The 14,796-nt window shown below is 42.5% G+C and overlaps 1 long non-coding RNA gene across 7 annotated transcripts in view; it reads left to right on the top strand.

Moving 5' to 3' along the window:
• The window catches only part of LOC111559811, a 48,650-nt gene that overhangs the window by 24,404 nt on the left and 9,450 nt on the right, over nt 1-14,796 (top strand). For 6 of the 7 annotated variants that reach the window (XR_006595527.1, XR_006595530.1, XR_006595531.1 and 3 more), the window contains one exon: nt 1,839-1,955. This is a non-coding gene — a long non-coding RNA (uncharacterized LOC111559811). Of the gene's footprint in view, nt 1-1,838; nt 1,956-8,279; nt 10,438-14,796 lie in introns of those variants that run through there. The other variant, XR_006595532.1, reaches the window with a different exon arrangement.

The raw sequence follows: 14,796 nt of genomic DNA, 5'->3' as shown, positions 1-14,796 counted from the left end.
GTCTCTGTAAAAAAGGGAAGAAAAAAGAATGTGGGTTTTAGTTCGTGCAGGGATAGAGAGGGCCCCATCACCGTTTCTCCCAACACTGTCTACTTCCCAAAGCACTTGGTATCTGCCTCATTTCCATTCAGACCTCGCTCAGGCTCTGCTCATCACATAGCCAGGTTTTGTTTATTCACCTGTAAAATGGGCTATTGACACCCATCCACAAGGTTGCTGCAAGACAGAAGTGACAATACAAGTACATCCAAGACTCAGAAACCAGAACAGGTATAATACAAGAGGGGGTGGTGGCCTCTGATCTAACCAGACAGAAAATGCCCCCCTACCAAATGTATTTTCATCTGGCTTGAAACAAACCAAAAACAAACAAACAAAAAAACCCCAACAAACAAAAACACTCTTGCTGGCCCCAACAGCTTAAGCATAATCTGGGTTTGGGTTTAGGGCTACCTGTTTTCTTTTTCTTTTCTTTTCTCTTTTGTTTTCTTTTCTTTTCTCTTTTGTTTTCTTTTCTTTTCTTTTCTTTTCTTTTCATCTTCTTTCCTCTTTTATTTTCTTTCTTTCTTTCTTTCTTTCTTTCTTTCTTTCTTTTTTAGTTTATCCATTTATTTGGAGAGAGAGAAAGTGAGCTTGAGTGGGGGAGGGGCAGAGAGAGAGGGAAAGAGAATCCCAAGCAGATTCTACAATGATAGCTTAGAGGCTAACACAGGGCTTGAACTCACAAACCGTGAGATCATGACCGCAGCCTTAGTCTGTACCAACTGAGCTACCCAGGTAGCCCAGGGCTACCTGTTTTCAACCCCACAAAGTTTATGACCGAATATTTGAGACAGGTAGCTGAAAAATCCCTATGCCTCTCAGATGGGTGATGCCCTCAATTTATCTTCTAAAGGGGGAGAAAATGAGAACCTGTTCCTTGAAGGTGGGCACTGCTGGGGTGGAGAGTTGGGGAGACAAACTGAGGAATCACAGGGCCTGGGGTGAACTCTTTGTGGTCGAAGGCATAGTGAGAGAAGGCCGGGCTGATGGAGGCCATCTTTATGACAGTTTTGCCAATTTCAGACCTCAGTAACTTACCTGAATGTGCCAGAGCTTTGAGCTCTGGGGGGAAGAAAGGGATTTATGCAGATTTTTCTGTGTGAACTATACCACAAGTAACCAGATTATAGAAGGAGGGAAGTTCTGAATTGGACTTTCACCTTTCTGAAACCCCAGATACATACTCGAATGGAGCAACAATGACTGTTTATAACACAAAAGTCATGCTGTAGCTGATTATGTACTTTATAGTGAACAAATGCACCACTGCCAATGAAGGTGTCTTGCCAAAATTAATCAAACCCACGCAAATTTGTTGGGCTGACAGATCCAACCAGAGATATTAAAGGAACTACAAGGTCAGAGGAAAGAGGTCATGCAAGAAACAAAACCCACACTGTTGGAAACTACAAATGACTCCCCCTTTTTTTCACCTTCAAATTTTACTTTATTTGGAAACTATACAAAGGTATTATTTTCATGCTTCATGACTGTGGTACTGAAGTGGAGACACAGAGATATTATGAATGCATTGAGAAATTAAATATAACAGTATCAATGCAACACTGTGTAAAAACTCATAGGTACACTTGAAATAAGTCCGAGGTCTGGGCATTCACAGCCATCAGATTTCCCCCCGGAGGCCAGTGAACCTTACCAGGAGATCGTCCTCGGGGTACATGACCAGACTGGTTTTCATTACAGGAGGGTCATTTAAAAGCCGCCAGTCACAATACCTTGCCAGCTCCCCTGTAAATATTTTGAGAAGAATTTTTGCAAAGTCTTTCCCTACACAGCTCCTGAGGCCTCCTACAGACAGAATGAAGCTGAACTTGGATGCATCCTCTGGGTGAGGCAGCATAAGATCGGTCCGGATGAAATCCCTCCTTGTTGATGAAGATATCTGCCGCATCGTGAGTATCACAGGTACCCGTGGACAACAAAGTCCGCAGCCAGTAAATTCACAAGTGGAAAGGGGTGGATGGGAAATCTGTATATTCAGAGATTTAAAAATATTGAAAAAGTGAAACTAAGCCTCCATGTTGAGGGATGCCTGAGTAGGTGATAATGCTGCAAAGAAAGGAAGGAAGTCATCATAAAAGTCAGCGGGGCAGGGGTGCCTGGGTGGCTCAGTCAGTTAAGCCACTGGCTCTTGATTTCAGCTCAGGTCATGAATTCACGGTTCATGAGATCAAGCCCTGTGTCGGGCTCTGTGCTGATAGCATAGAGCAGCTTGGGATTCTTTCTCTCCCTCTCTCTCTGCCCCTGCCCTGCTCTCTCTTGTTCTCCCTCCCCCCTCCCTGCTCTCTCTCTCTCAAAATAAATAAATAAGCATTTTTTAAAAAGGCAGCAGGGCAGTAACTGACAGAGGGCAGCTCGGGGTCTATGATGGGATGGAGCTCAGGCACAAACTTATGACCTGTTTCTGTCTTTATTTGGGTAGGGGTTATAAGCATGTTCACCTTTTAATATTTTATTAAACTATACACCTATTTTCTGTATTTGTACCATTTTTTTAGCCATATAAAGATTGAATGTTTGTTTTCGCTACATGCCCCTGGTTCTTTCTCTACCCCGGCATCAAACAAAGTTTTGCTTATTGCTTATGCTATATGTCTGTGACACCTTAGCAGAGGCCTCTGCTTGTCTCAGTTGGTCAGGGACCCTGACTCACAGCGTAGCTCCTGCTCGGATACTCTCAGGGGCTGTGCCAGTACTCACTGGCAATTGAGTGCTTTGGCATGGAAGGGATATCTGTAACTTCTGGTCACAGTTCATTGGCCAGAAGTAATAACACGTGACTATCCCACCACAAGGTGGGTGAAGTGCAATACTCTCAATGCGCTCAGAAATATTTTGATAAACACATTTTTTAAAATGGCGGGGGGAGACCTGGTCGTTCAGTCGGTTAAGTGTCCAACTTTGGCTCAGGTCAGGGTCTTGGGGGTTTGTGAGTTTGAGCCCCTCATCAGGCTCTCTGCTGTGAGCGTGGAGCCCACTTTGGGTCCTCTGTCGGCCCCGTCTCCACCTCTCCCCTGCTCGTGCTCTCTCTCTCTCTCGAAAATAAATAGTTAGCATTAAAAAAGAAATATTTGGTACAAATATTCACAAAACAGTCCCTCCCTGCACTGCATGTTTCTGACACACACAAGTTTCAATTTCCATGATTTAATATGTATTACCTGTCCCCAACAAAATGGTTGCAATTTCTGCGGCCTTGGTATAGGACTGTAGTTACATAAACTACAAATTTCACTGCCTGCTTTTCAGGCCACAGATCACTACATAAACAACAGATGCGAATCGTGAAGTGACCAATTGCATCGCTCCTTTCAAAGTCTGTCTGTGATTGATCACCATGCTTCTGGTATTCCGTTCATGCACAGGCAGCAAACTATGTAGCTGTGTTGCCTCCTTGCCTCCCGGTGATAAACCCACATGACATTTTACAAAAGTGAAAAATCCACAGAGGATTAGCTAACAGAAGTACAAGTACAGCAAAGAAACAACGAGTGACAACGCTGGCAGTGAAACTGGATGTGAATAGATTGGAAAATGGCAACAGCAAAGCCAAGCTCATGGGCAACATAGGGCTACCAGAAGCTATGGTGCTAACCTTACTGGACAAGTCCAGTGAGTATTAAAAAACAAAACAGGAAAAGCCACTTTATCTTTCAGTTTTAACTGCAGTGGAAGCATAAAGCCACTTATGGTTGAAATGGAATGTTTTCTTCTACTTTGGGTTGAAGACCATAATGTTTTAAAGTCGTAATTAGTCTGGCTAACATTCAGACCAAAGCACTGCAGTCAGCTGCATCATCAACAACAACAACAAAAACAACAGCAAAGCCAATCACAAGGAGACTGAAGAAGAACCACTGACTGCCAGTAAAGGCTGGTTTCTGCATTCTCGGGTTCAACATGAGCTGGTTGGTGTTAAGTTGCTCGTGAAGCTGCTAGCCCAGATGGGGATGCCACCATGACATTTGCAGCCAGATTCCAAGAAAATGAAGATGTCCCAGAGGAAGTGATGCCAGCAAAAAACTTCACCTCAAGAAATGCTCTGAGATATTTCACGGCATCACAGGAGTGAAGGATAAACTATTGCACGCTGATCCAAACTATGTAAGAAGGACGACAACACACCGAGGCATAGCATCACAAGTTACACTGCGTGGGGTACCTGGGTGGCTCAGTCGGTTAAGCATTGACTTCAGCTCAGGTCATGATCTCACGGTTCGGGAGTTCGAGATCTGCGTCAGGCTCTGTGCTGACAGCTCAGAGCCTGGAGCCTGCTTCAGAGTCTGTGTCTCCCTCTCTCTATGCCTGCCCTTGCTCATGCTCTGTCTCTCTCTCTCTCTCTCTCTCTCTCTCTCTCTCTCTCTCTCTCAAATATAAATAATAAAAACATTTTTAAAAAACACAGTTATACAGTGAGAGGAAGAAGGCAAGAACTGCTCAAAACTACTTTTGATAAGTTTTTTAGAAAGAAAGCAAACACTTTAATCTGTTTTTAATGTTTTAAATTACAGTGTAATATGTAAATATTAATTTTGCTAATTTTTCATTTCTTGGTGCATTTATAGCCAACAACAAGAGCGTTTTAATGTTTAGACAAAAATACTTACAGGTCACAGAACAATTGTTGTTTTTCCATTGATTATCAAGATCACTTTGTAGGGCTGGAATGCCCACAGTCATTCTTACGATCTTGTGTCATCATGCAGAGCAAACATACCTGATTTGAGCAGAGTTAGGTTGCAATTCCTCTGCATCTGTTTGTGTCAACTCAATTACATGGAGTGTGAGGAAACTTCTGGAAAAGAACCTGAACCACTGGGATTAGCTAGGTCGAGGGTTTCCAGTTATAGTTGGAGGCTGTTATTCAACCCCAACCTGATCCAGCCACCTGAGGGCCTGTGTGTGATCCTGAGTGGGAAAGGGTTGTGGACAATCTGAGATGAACCATGCCCATTTGGGGGCCATGCCTTTCTACTCTGGGGTTCAACCAAAGAAAAAAATGTATCCTAGATAAAGGCAATGTGTTTCTTTACTCACTTCATGGGAGGGCAGATATATCAAGCTACAGCCAAAGTAGAGACTCAAACCCTGGTCAGGGATGAGCATCCATGGGGCCTCCTTGGGCCATCTGGGCCTTGTGGCAATGATAGAACACCCAGACACTGTCTGATACCCCAAAGCAGCAGTGCCAGTTGGAGCCACTGCTCCCGGGGAGAGTGGAGGGGACTGTCAGCCTTGAGGTTCGACCAGCAGCCTCAGAAGAGGGTCGAGAGCAGTAGCTGAGCAGTAGTTCGATCTGTCGAGAACGTGTGGGCTCCAGCGTCACTCAGATTTTCTGGGGAGGAAGCAGGAGAGGACGAGGGAGGGGCTGAGGTTCCAGAATTAAACTTAAGAGGCGCTCCAAGCTAGGGGAATCCAGACTATGTTAATATGACCTCACTCTTCCACACTGGCAGTGAGTCCCGGGACATTAGAGTTGTTTACAGATGAGGTGGCCGTAGAATTAATTGTTCCACCAGAAATATTTTTAAAGTCGAAAGGATTGCTATCAATTATTAAACCTTTTAATAATTAAAGGCACAAATAGGTTGTCCCAGACAAACCACACCATACACCCACACTAGCTACAGGTGGAGTCCAGGTAATTGCAAGTCAAAGGTTGTATCAGAACTAATAAAAATAAATGAATGTGCCCCTCCCTAGACAGGCCGGGATCCCCGGAAATGGACTTGGAGGTAGAGATTAGCGTGCAGGACGTTTATCGGGGAGTGCTCTCGGGATCCACATCTGTGGAAGTGGAAGGGAAGGAGGAAAAGTAGGCTCGGGCAGAGAAAACACTTGGACTACAAAGCAGTGTCATCAGAGCCCTCAGCGGGCCCCAGGGGGAGCTCTAGGGGTGACCTTCAGAATTATTAACAATTGGGGCAAGGGGAGGGGGCCTCACTTCTGCGCAGGGACCGGTCATTGTCTGTGGCTGTCCCCTATGGCCCTCTCCAGCTGAGGACAGATTTCTGGGCTGGCAGCAGTCCCAACTCTCTGAGGAGGGGTCAGGGTAGCACGTCACAGCATCCACTACCCTAAAGGAGAGGACAGTTTGAGTAAAACTATCATAAAGATATATACCTGAAGTTCAATCATTAGTCAAGTCCACCAAGGAAAGATCCTGTCGCCCCTGCTTTGAAGGTATTGAGTCTCCATGTACTCAGCATACTAACTGCTTATCTACAAATGATATTACCAAGAGGGGGAACTCATTCTCTCAAATTAATATTGGTATAATTGGTACTGCTTAGAAAACTTTTTTTCTAAGAGAAATTTCTACCCAACTCTTTTTGGTAATGTTTGTATGTAAGATACTTACGTAGGACTTACTATGTTTCAGGCATGGTGTGATGGTGGTACTGAAATATTAACCCACTGATTCTCATAACAAACTTACAAAGTAGGCACTACAGACGGGGAAACAGAGACCCCAAGGTTAAGTAATAGGACTCAGGTGGTGGTGCCAGAATTTGGACCCACATGTCTCCACAGGCTGTGCTCATAACTGCTATGCTGCACTGGCTCTTGAAAACACTGTTTAATTTAGTGGATACTATATCACCACAAAGAAGTTTAACAAGTATCTATTGAGCCCCTATTAGTTGGCAATGTCTAATCTTTGAAGGAAGGAAAAATCTCGGAAGTGATGCAAATAAGTTAAATAATAACAACAATAATAGTGTTAATATCTAACATGTGTCAGGGGCTGTCCTAACAGCTTTCCATTCATTCACATCCTGTAACATGCAGAACACTTATTGCCTCCCCAGAAAGAGATTCTGATTAATGCGGAAGCGAGACAGGAAATGGCCTTGTAACCATATGTAAGATTTGAAAGATTCGGGGCCTCGATATGCAGGACAGGCTGTCGCTGGGTGAAGTGGTCAGAGAAGCACAGGCTGGGTTCAGAGCTAGGGAACTTAAACCCTGGAAAGATTACAGGGTGTCCTCTCCAGGTAATGAAAAAAAAAAAAAAAAAAACATAAGCAATAGTATAAACAACAAAATCAGGGTAAAGAAATGCAAGAAAATTCCTGTTTCCTGTTGTGATTATTTCACAATAGAATTTTTATTTAATTTTTAAAAAATTTTTAACATTTATTTACTTTTGAGAGACAGAGAGAGAGACAGATCATGAGTGGGGGAGGGGCAGAGAGATAAGGAGACATAGAATCCGAAGCAGGCTCCAGGCTCTGAGCTGTCAGCACAAAGCCCAATGCAGGGTTCAAACCCACTGGTCGTGACATCATGACCTGAGTCGAAGTCGGACGCTTAACCAACTGAGCCACCCAGGTGCCCTCCAGTACTTTTAAAAGAAATTTTCTGGTAACAGCTTCTTCCCCAACAATACATTCGGTTGCCCGTGTTCTGCTGGTGGTAAATTTGGTGTGGTCTGCAGTTTGGTCTCCCTTTCTAGAGAAAGAAGAGCTTATTGTGGGCCTGTAGAGCCAGCCAGCTTCATGGCTCTTAAGGGATGGATAGGACCAAGAAAGGGAAGAGAAGGGAAGAGGATGGGCCTGGATGGAGGAAGAGTGAAGAACCGAGAGCACTGGCCTCACTGGGGCACATGGTGTTCATGGTGTGTGCAGGGGAGCAGCGAGGTTGAGCAGATAGGTCGGGGCCATAGTTTAAACTTGACAATGCCTTGACAAGGGAGTTGTAATATATCCCATATGCAATGGGACTCATGGGAGGTACATGCAATCTTGTTCTTGTCATTGTCTCTCCTCCCCTAAATCAGAATGTGCCGGATAGCCAAGGTACTCAAAGCCCTCTTGGGCAGAAGCCCCAGGTGGCAGGTGGCTGGGATCTCTGGTCACCCCAGCGGGAGCTTTCCTATGCTGTGCCCTGACCCTCTGCAGGCTCTGTAAACACCCAGGACCTTCCTCATTGCCCAGCCACCTTTCCAAAGGGACCTTACTGACTCAAGGTTCTTGGTGGCCACCCAGATTTTTAAAGATCCAAGACAGCAGTGCTATGCCACCAGCTCTGCTTCTCCCAATAATCGCAATCTGACAGAAGAAGGTACCCCACAGTTTCCCACTCTGCCAGGTCACGCCAGTGCTGTCCTCAGTTGCCTCCCGATTAAGAATTTCCAGATTACTGCTGGTTGCTTCCTTTTTCTGAATTAAAAATTCAAACATTGTTTTTCCACCTTCATTTCATGCATTCAGGTCAAAGCCTCTGGCTCTTCTCCGCGGTAGAATGAAAGATCCCAACCTGGCTGAGCTCAGGGTGGAAATGTTTGCGGAACTTTCGGTTAGGTGCTGGTAAAAGGAGCATGCGGCCAGAGCGGCTCTGAAAACCCAGAGGAGCTGGAAGCTGACCTCCGACAGGAGTGGTCATGTGCACGTTTGTCCAGACTGCAAGATTTCCTCCCTGGCCTTGGTCTCTGCTCTCTGGATTCACATTATGTTCTGTCCCTCCAGCCCAGCCCCACCCTTTCCATGAAGCCTTCCATAAACTCTGCCAGGCCACCATGACTGGTGCCTCCTCACCCAGCAGTCAGATCGGGTACACCATGCCCCAGAATTCAGCTGCTACGTGCTCCTAGTACTTAGCTGTGAGCCTTCTTTCTTTAAGACGATGGAAAGCCTGGGGGCACCTGGGTGGCTCAGTCAGTTGAGTGCCTGACTCTTGATTTTGGCTCAGGTCATGATCTCCAGGTTGTGTTGGGTTCGTGCTGACGGCACACAGCCTGCTTGGGATTCTCTCCCCCCACCCCCCTCTGCCCATCCTCCCACTCTTCTCTCTCAAAAATAAATAAGCTTTTTTAAAAAAGAGGACGGAAAGCGTGAAGGCAGAGACTATGTTTTCTCAGCACTGGGTTGAGTATAAAGTACAGGTGGAATGAAATTTAATTGCACCAAATAGAAGATGGACCAGCCAGGACCTTCCGAAGATGCCTGTTTATTATAAATAATAAGATGGAAAACTTACATTAACTGGATTCTTCAGAGAGAGAGAGAGTGTGTGCGAAGGACAAGCCGTGCATACTTTGATCTGTCTCATGGGTAGAAGGAAAGTGGGCTGCGAGAGACTCTCAGGGGCATTCGCTATATAGTTGCTACTTTTTTTCTAAGGGGTTTGCAGGTTTGAATCAGAGCCAAACTCAGCAGGAAGACAGAGGGCAACTGGCTGCTTCTCCCCCTTCACCAGGCAAAGATGGCACCAGCCTCTAACTATGTGTGCCCAAATGTGTTTGCAGGGCGCCATACTATGAGCCCGCCCTGGACCTTACACTTCTGCCTCTGGCCTGGTAGCTGTACAACAAACACAGCATATTCTCAGTCCATCTTTTTTAAGTGAACCCACAAAGAGAATTGCAATGAGCAAGTTGAGCTTTTCTTCCCTGGGAGAAAATCATCTTAAGGCATAGTTCACACTGAACTCTCTTGATTGAAAGGGAGGGAGAGAACCTGCTTCTGGAGTCCATGTTCTCTGGGCCTTACCAGCCACAGAGGGGTCCAGGGGACAGCACCAGCATCACTCAGAAGACTGTTGGAAATACAGAATCTTGGCCTCTACCCCAGATCTACTGATTTCCAGTCTGAATTGTAACGGGATTTGTATGTGCTGTTCTATAGAACACGGAGTGACCTAAGTCTGGACTTTGGAACTAAGTACAAATAAATCTCTAATGTGAAAATGGCATCCACAAATCATCCCTCAAGCAATGAGGTTTTATTGAAATCTGCTGGGTGCCTAGTCCTGCGTTAAGCACTGCGGGGAAAGAAAGAGGCAGGGGTGGGTCCAGCAAATAAGGACTCACACTGTGGGATGCCAATGGCACACCCTGCCCACCGGTCCCTGCACAAGCCTCCGCCGAGGGGCCGGCTCATGCCTAACCGAATTCTCTGCAGCATACAGCACAGCCCTGGGGTGACACCGGTCACGTGGATGACCCTTATTTTCAGCAATAATATGTCATTAAGATCGAGCTAGCAAATCTTCAGGGAAGACAGGCCAGTTCTAACCTCCTTCATAACATTTCTCTTTTGCAATGAAGCATCGCCGAGTTTGTTGAAAGCTCATTCAGTGTTGCTAAAGCTCAAACACTCAGGCTTCGCCAAGGTCCAGACTGGAACTGGGAGGTTGTGGGGTGCTGTCCTGGCCTATTAGCCCAGACTGTTGTTGTACTGTTGAAGTCTGTGCTCCCTGCATTGTGTCTTGTAAAGGGAGTTGTTTTAGAATACTATGCATAAAAATGTAGATTCTGGAGTCAGACTGCCATGAGTTCATTTCCAGGCTCTGCCATTTGCTAGCTGTGTGAGCTGGTGCAAGCCTCAATTTGCTAGCTATTAATAAAGAGATACTTTATTTCCTGCTTAATTTGGATGAAATCCAATTTATCTTTTTTTTTTTTTTTTTTTGCATTTAGGGATTGTGTTTTTGATGTTCTATCTAAGAAATCGTTGCCAAGGTCATAAAAATGTTCTCCTGTGTTTCCTTCTAGACATTGTATAATCTAAGGCTTAACATTTAGGTCTGTGATCCATTTTTAAGTTTTGAACATGCTACAAAGTGTGCAGGGTAAAAAGAGGTTCTTCTTTTTTTTTTTCTTTTTCTTTCTTTCTCTTTCCTTTTCTTTTTGACATATGGATATGTGTTTGTTGCGGTACCATTTGTTGAAAAGACCATCCTTTGTCCTTTGAATTAGACTTTTGTAAAAAATCACCAGCAGTGTATTTGTGGCTCTATTGTATTGTGTTGATTTATATGTCTGCCCTTTGGCCAATACTGTACGCTAGATTTCAGCAGCTTTATGGCAAGACTTGAAACCAGTTAGTAAAAGACTACCAACCTTGTTCATGAAAAATATCTAGGCAACCTAAGTCAGTTCTATTTCCATATAAATTTTATAATTGGTTCATTAATTGCAACCAAAAAAAAGCCTGCTGGAATTTTGCATAAAATCTATAAATACATCTGAAGAGAACTGACATCTTTACATCACAGATTCTTTTAATCCGTGAACACAGTATATTTCTCCATATATTTATGTCTTTCATTTCTCTGAGCAATATTGTATAGTTTTCAGTGTATAGGTCTTACATAGCTTTTGTTAAATGTATTCCTCAGTATCTTCTGTCACTCTTGTAAATGAACTTCTTAAAATTTCCTTTTTTATTGTTTGTTGCAATTCTATAAAAATAAAAATAATTTTTGCATGTTAACTTTGTAACATGTGACCTTGCTAAATTCACTTATTAATTACAACAATGGTTTTGTAGATTCTTTAGAACTTTCTGCATAAGAAATCATGTCATCTGCAAATAGAGACAGTTTCCACTCTGCTTTCTGAACTTTAAAACCTTTATTTCTTTTTCTTACCTTATTGCAGTGGCTAGGAGTAGTGGTCAGTACAATGTGAAGAAGAAGTGATGAAAGTGGACATCATCGCCTTGTTCCCAAACTTACTGAGAAAGTGTTCAATATTTCATTATTAAGAATACTTTTTATAAGATTGAGGAAGCTCCCTTCTATTCCTAGATTGCTGAGAGTTTTTATCATAAAGGTGTATTTGTCAGTTGCTTTTTCTGCATCTATCAGAATGACCGTATGCTTTTTCTCCTCTATTATTTTTTTTTAATTTTTTTTTAATTTTTTTTCAACGTTTTTTATTTATTTTTGGGACAGAGAGAGACAGAGCATGAATGGGGGGGGGGCAGAGAGAGAGGGAGACACAGAATCGGAAACAGGCTCCAGGCTCCGAGCCATCAGCCCAGAGCCTGACGCGGGGCTCGAACTCACGGACCGCGAGATCGTGACCTGGCTGAAGTCGGACGCTTAACCGACTGCGCCACCCAGGCGCCCCTAATTTTTTTTAACGTTTATTTATTTTTGAGACAGAGAGAGACAGAGCATGAATGGGGGAGGGGCAGAGAGAGAGGGAGACACAGAATCTGAAACAGGCTCCAGGCTCTGAGCTGTCAGCACAGAGCCCGACGCGGGGCTCGAACTCACGGACCGTGAGATCATGACCTGAGCCGAAGTCGGACACTTAACCGACCAAGCCACCCAGGCGCCCCATCTCCTCTATTATTTTAATTTGGTGAGTTACATTGATTGATTTTTTTTTCCTGTCAAATCAACCTTGCATTCCTAGGATACTCTTATTGGTCATGAGGTATTATTCTTTTTATATATTATTGTGTCTGATCTGCTAATATTTTGTTGAGAGTGTTTACAACTATGTTTGTGAGGGATGCTGGCCAACCTCCTTTTCGTATGTTTTTGTCAGGTTTGGGTATTCGAGTTTACCAGCACCATAAAACAAACTGGGAAGTGTATCCCATCCTCCTCTATTTTTTTGAAAGAGTTTGTGTAACTTTGGTGTTATTTCTTCTTTGAATAGTTGATCAGCGTAATTACTGTGCCTACAATTCAGGTTTTCTGTTTCATCTTGTGTAAATACTGGTGATTTGTTATTTTTAAAGGATTTTTCCATTTCATCTATTTTGTAGAAACTATTGGTATAAAGGTCTTCACAGCATTCTCGTATTCTCCTTTTGTTATTTTAACGCCTGTAAAATCTGCATTGATAATCCCTCTTTCATTCCTGATATTGGTAATTTGTGTTTTCTATTTTTTCTTGAGCACTCTAACAAAGTTTACCAGGTTTTTTTGCTGTTATTGTTCACAAAGAAACAACTTTGGGGTTTGCTAGTTTTCTTTATTGCTTGCCTGTTTCTTATTACATTCATTTCTACTATATTTATTATATTACTTGTTCTACTTTGGTTTACTTTGGGTTTGAGGTGGAATCTTAAGTCACTGATTTCAGACCTTTCTTCTTTTCTAATATAAGCATTTAAAGCCATAAAATTCCCACTAAGCCCTGCTTTAGCCACAACCCACAAATTTTGTTGTATTTTCATGATCATTAAGTTTTATATATTTTCTAGTTTCTCTTTGATTTCTTTTTTCACTCATGGGTTGTTTAGAAGTGTGGGTTTAATTTAATATTGGGGATTTCCTAGGTACCTTATTTTTATTGATTTCTAATTTAATTTAATTACCCTGTGATTAGAAGATACATGCTAGTATAATTTTGATCCTTTTTTATTTTATTAGGACTTGTTTTATAGCCCAGGTTATGGTCTTTCTTGGTAAACGTGTGCAGTAGAAAAGAATGTATATTTTCAGTTGTTGGGTATAGTGTTCTATAAATACCAGTTAAGTGAAGGGGCTGATAAGGCTGTTTAGAGCCTCTGTGACTTTACTGATTTTTTTTCTGGTGGTTCTATCAATTATAGGAAGGGTTAAAATATCCTACTATAATTGTAAATTTTTCTATTTCTTTTTTTATTCTGGCAATTTAAAATTTTTTTTACTTATTTATTTTGAGAGAGAGAAAGCACGTGAGCAGAGAAGGAGCAGAGAGAGAGGGAGAGAGAATCCCAAGCAGGCTCCACACTGTCAGTGTAGAGCCTGATTCAGGGCTCGATATCACGAACCATGAGATCATGACCTGAGCCGAAATCCAGAGCCAGACACTTAAACAACTGAGCCACCCAGACACCCCTATTCTGTCAATTTTTGTTTTATGTATCTCGAAGCTCTATTCTTAATCATGTACCCATCAACAATCATTATGTCTTCCTTATTAATTGATCCATTGTACTTAAAGTTTATCTTTTTCAAAATTTATCGTTAACTTTATTGAGGCATGATTGACAAATATAATTGCATATATATTTAAAGTGTGCAATGTGACGATATACATATACATTGTAGAACGATTACCAAGATCAAGAAAATTAACAATCCATTACCTCACATAGTTAACAAAGTTAGCTCTGTGTGTGTGTGTGTGTGTGTGTGTGTGTGTGTGTGATAAGAATGCTTAAGATATCCTCTCAGCAACTTTCAAGTCTACAATCTTGTATTATTAACTGTAGTCACTTTGCTGTACATTAGAGCCTCAGAACTTATTCTTATAACTGATAACTTATGACCCGTGACCTACATCATCCTGTTTTTTTCCCACCTCTCTGCCCCCCAAGTCCCAGCTCCCTCCAACCATTCTATTCTCTGTTTCTGTAAAATTGGCTTTTTTTTTCTTTTTAGAGTCCATATATAAGTGATACCATACAGTATTTGTCTTCCTCTGTCTGGCTTATTTCGCTTACTGTAATGCCCTCCAGATTCATCCACGTTTTAGCAAATGGCAGAATTTTCTTCCTTTTCATGACAGAATAATATCCCATTGTCTATCTATACCACATTTTTTCTTTATTCATTTATCTGTTGAAGGACATTTAGGCTGTTTCTGTATCTTGGCTATAGTGCTTCAGTGAATATGGGTGAGAAAGTCCATCCTTTCGAGTCAGAATATAGCTTGGTCTTGCTTTTTAAAAAAGATCTAGTAAACTCTGCCTTTTAATTGGGGTATTTAGTTCATTAATATTTAATGTGATTATTGATGTGATTGTATCCAGGTCTACCATTATACTCTTTCTTTTCTGTTGTCCACTCCACTCTATTCTTAATTCTTCTGTTTCCCTGCCTTCTGTTGGATTATTTGACTATATTTCATAATTTTGTTTTAACTTAGTTATTAGATTTTTTTTAAGTTTATGTATGTGAGAGGCAGGTAGGGGCAGAGAGAGAGAAGAGAGTGAGAATCCCAAGCAGGCTCCCCACCGTCAGCATGGAGCCCAACACAGGGCTCAAACTCACGAACTG

Source organism: Felis catus, chromosome A3 (assembly GCF_018350175.1).
Source record: "Felis catus isolate Fca126 chromosome A3, F.catus_Fca126_mat1.0, whole genome shotgun sequence".
Classification (NCBI taxonomy): Eukaryota; Metazoa; Chordata; class Mammalia; order Carnivora; family Felidae; genus Felis; species Felis catus.
This window is presented reverse-complemented; position numbering and strand designations above follow the sequence as displayed.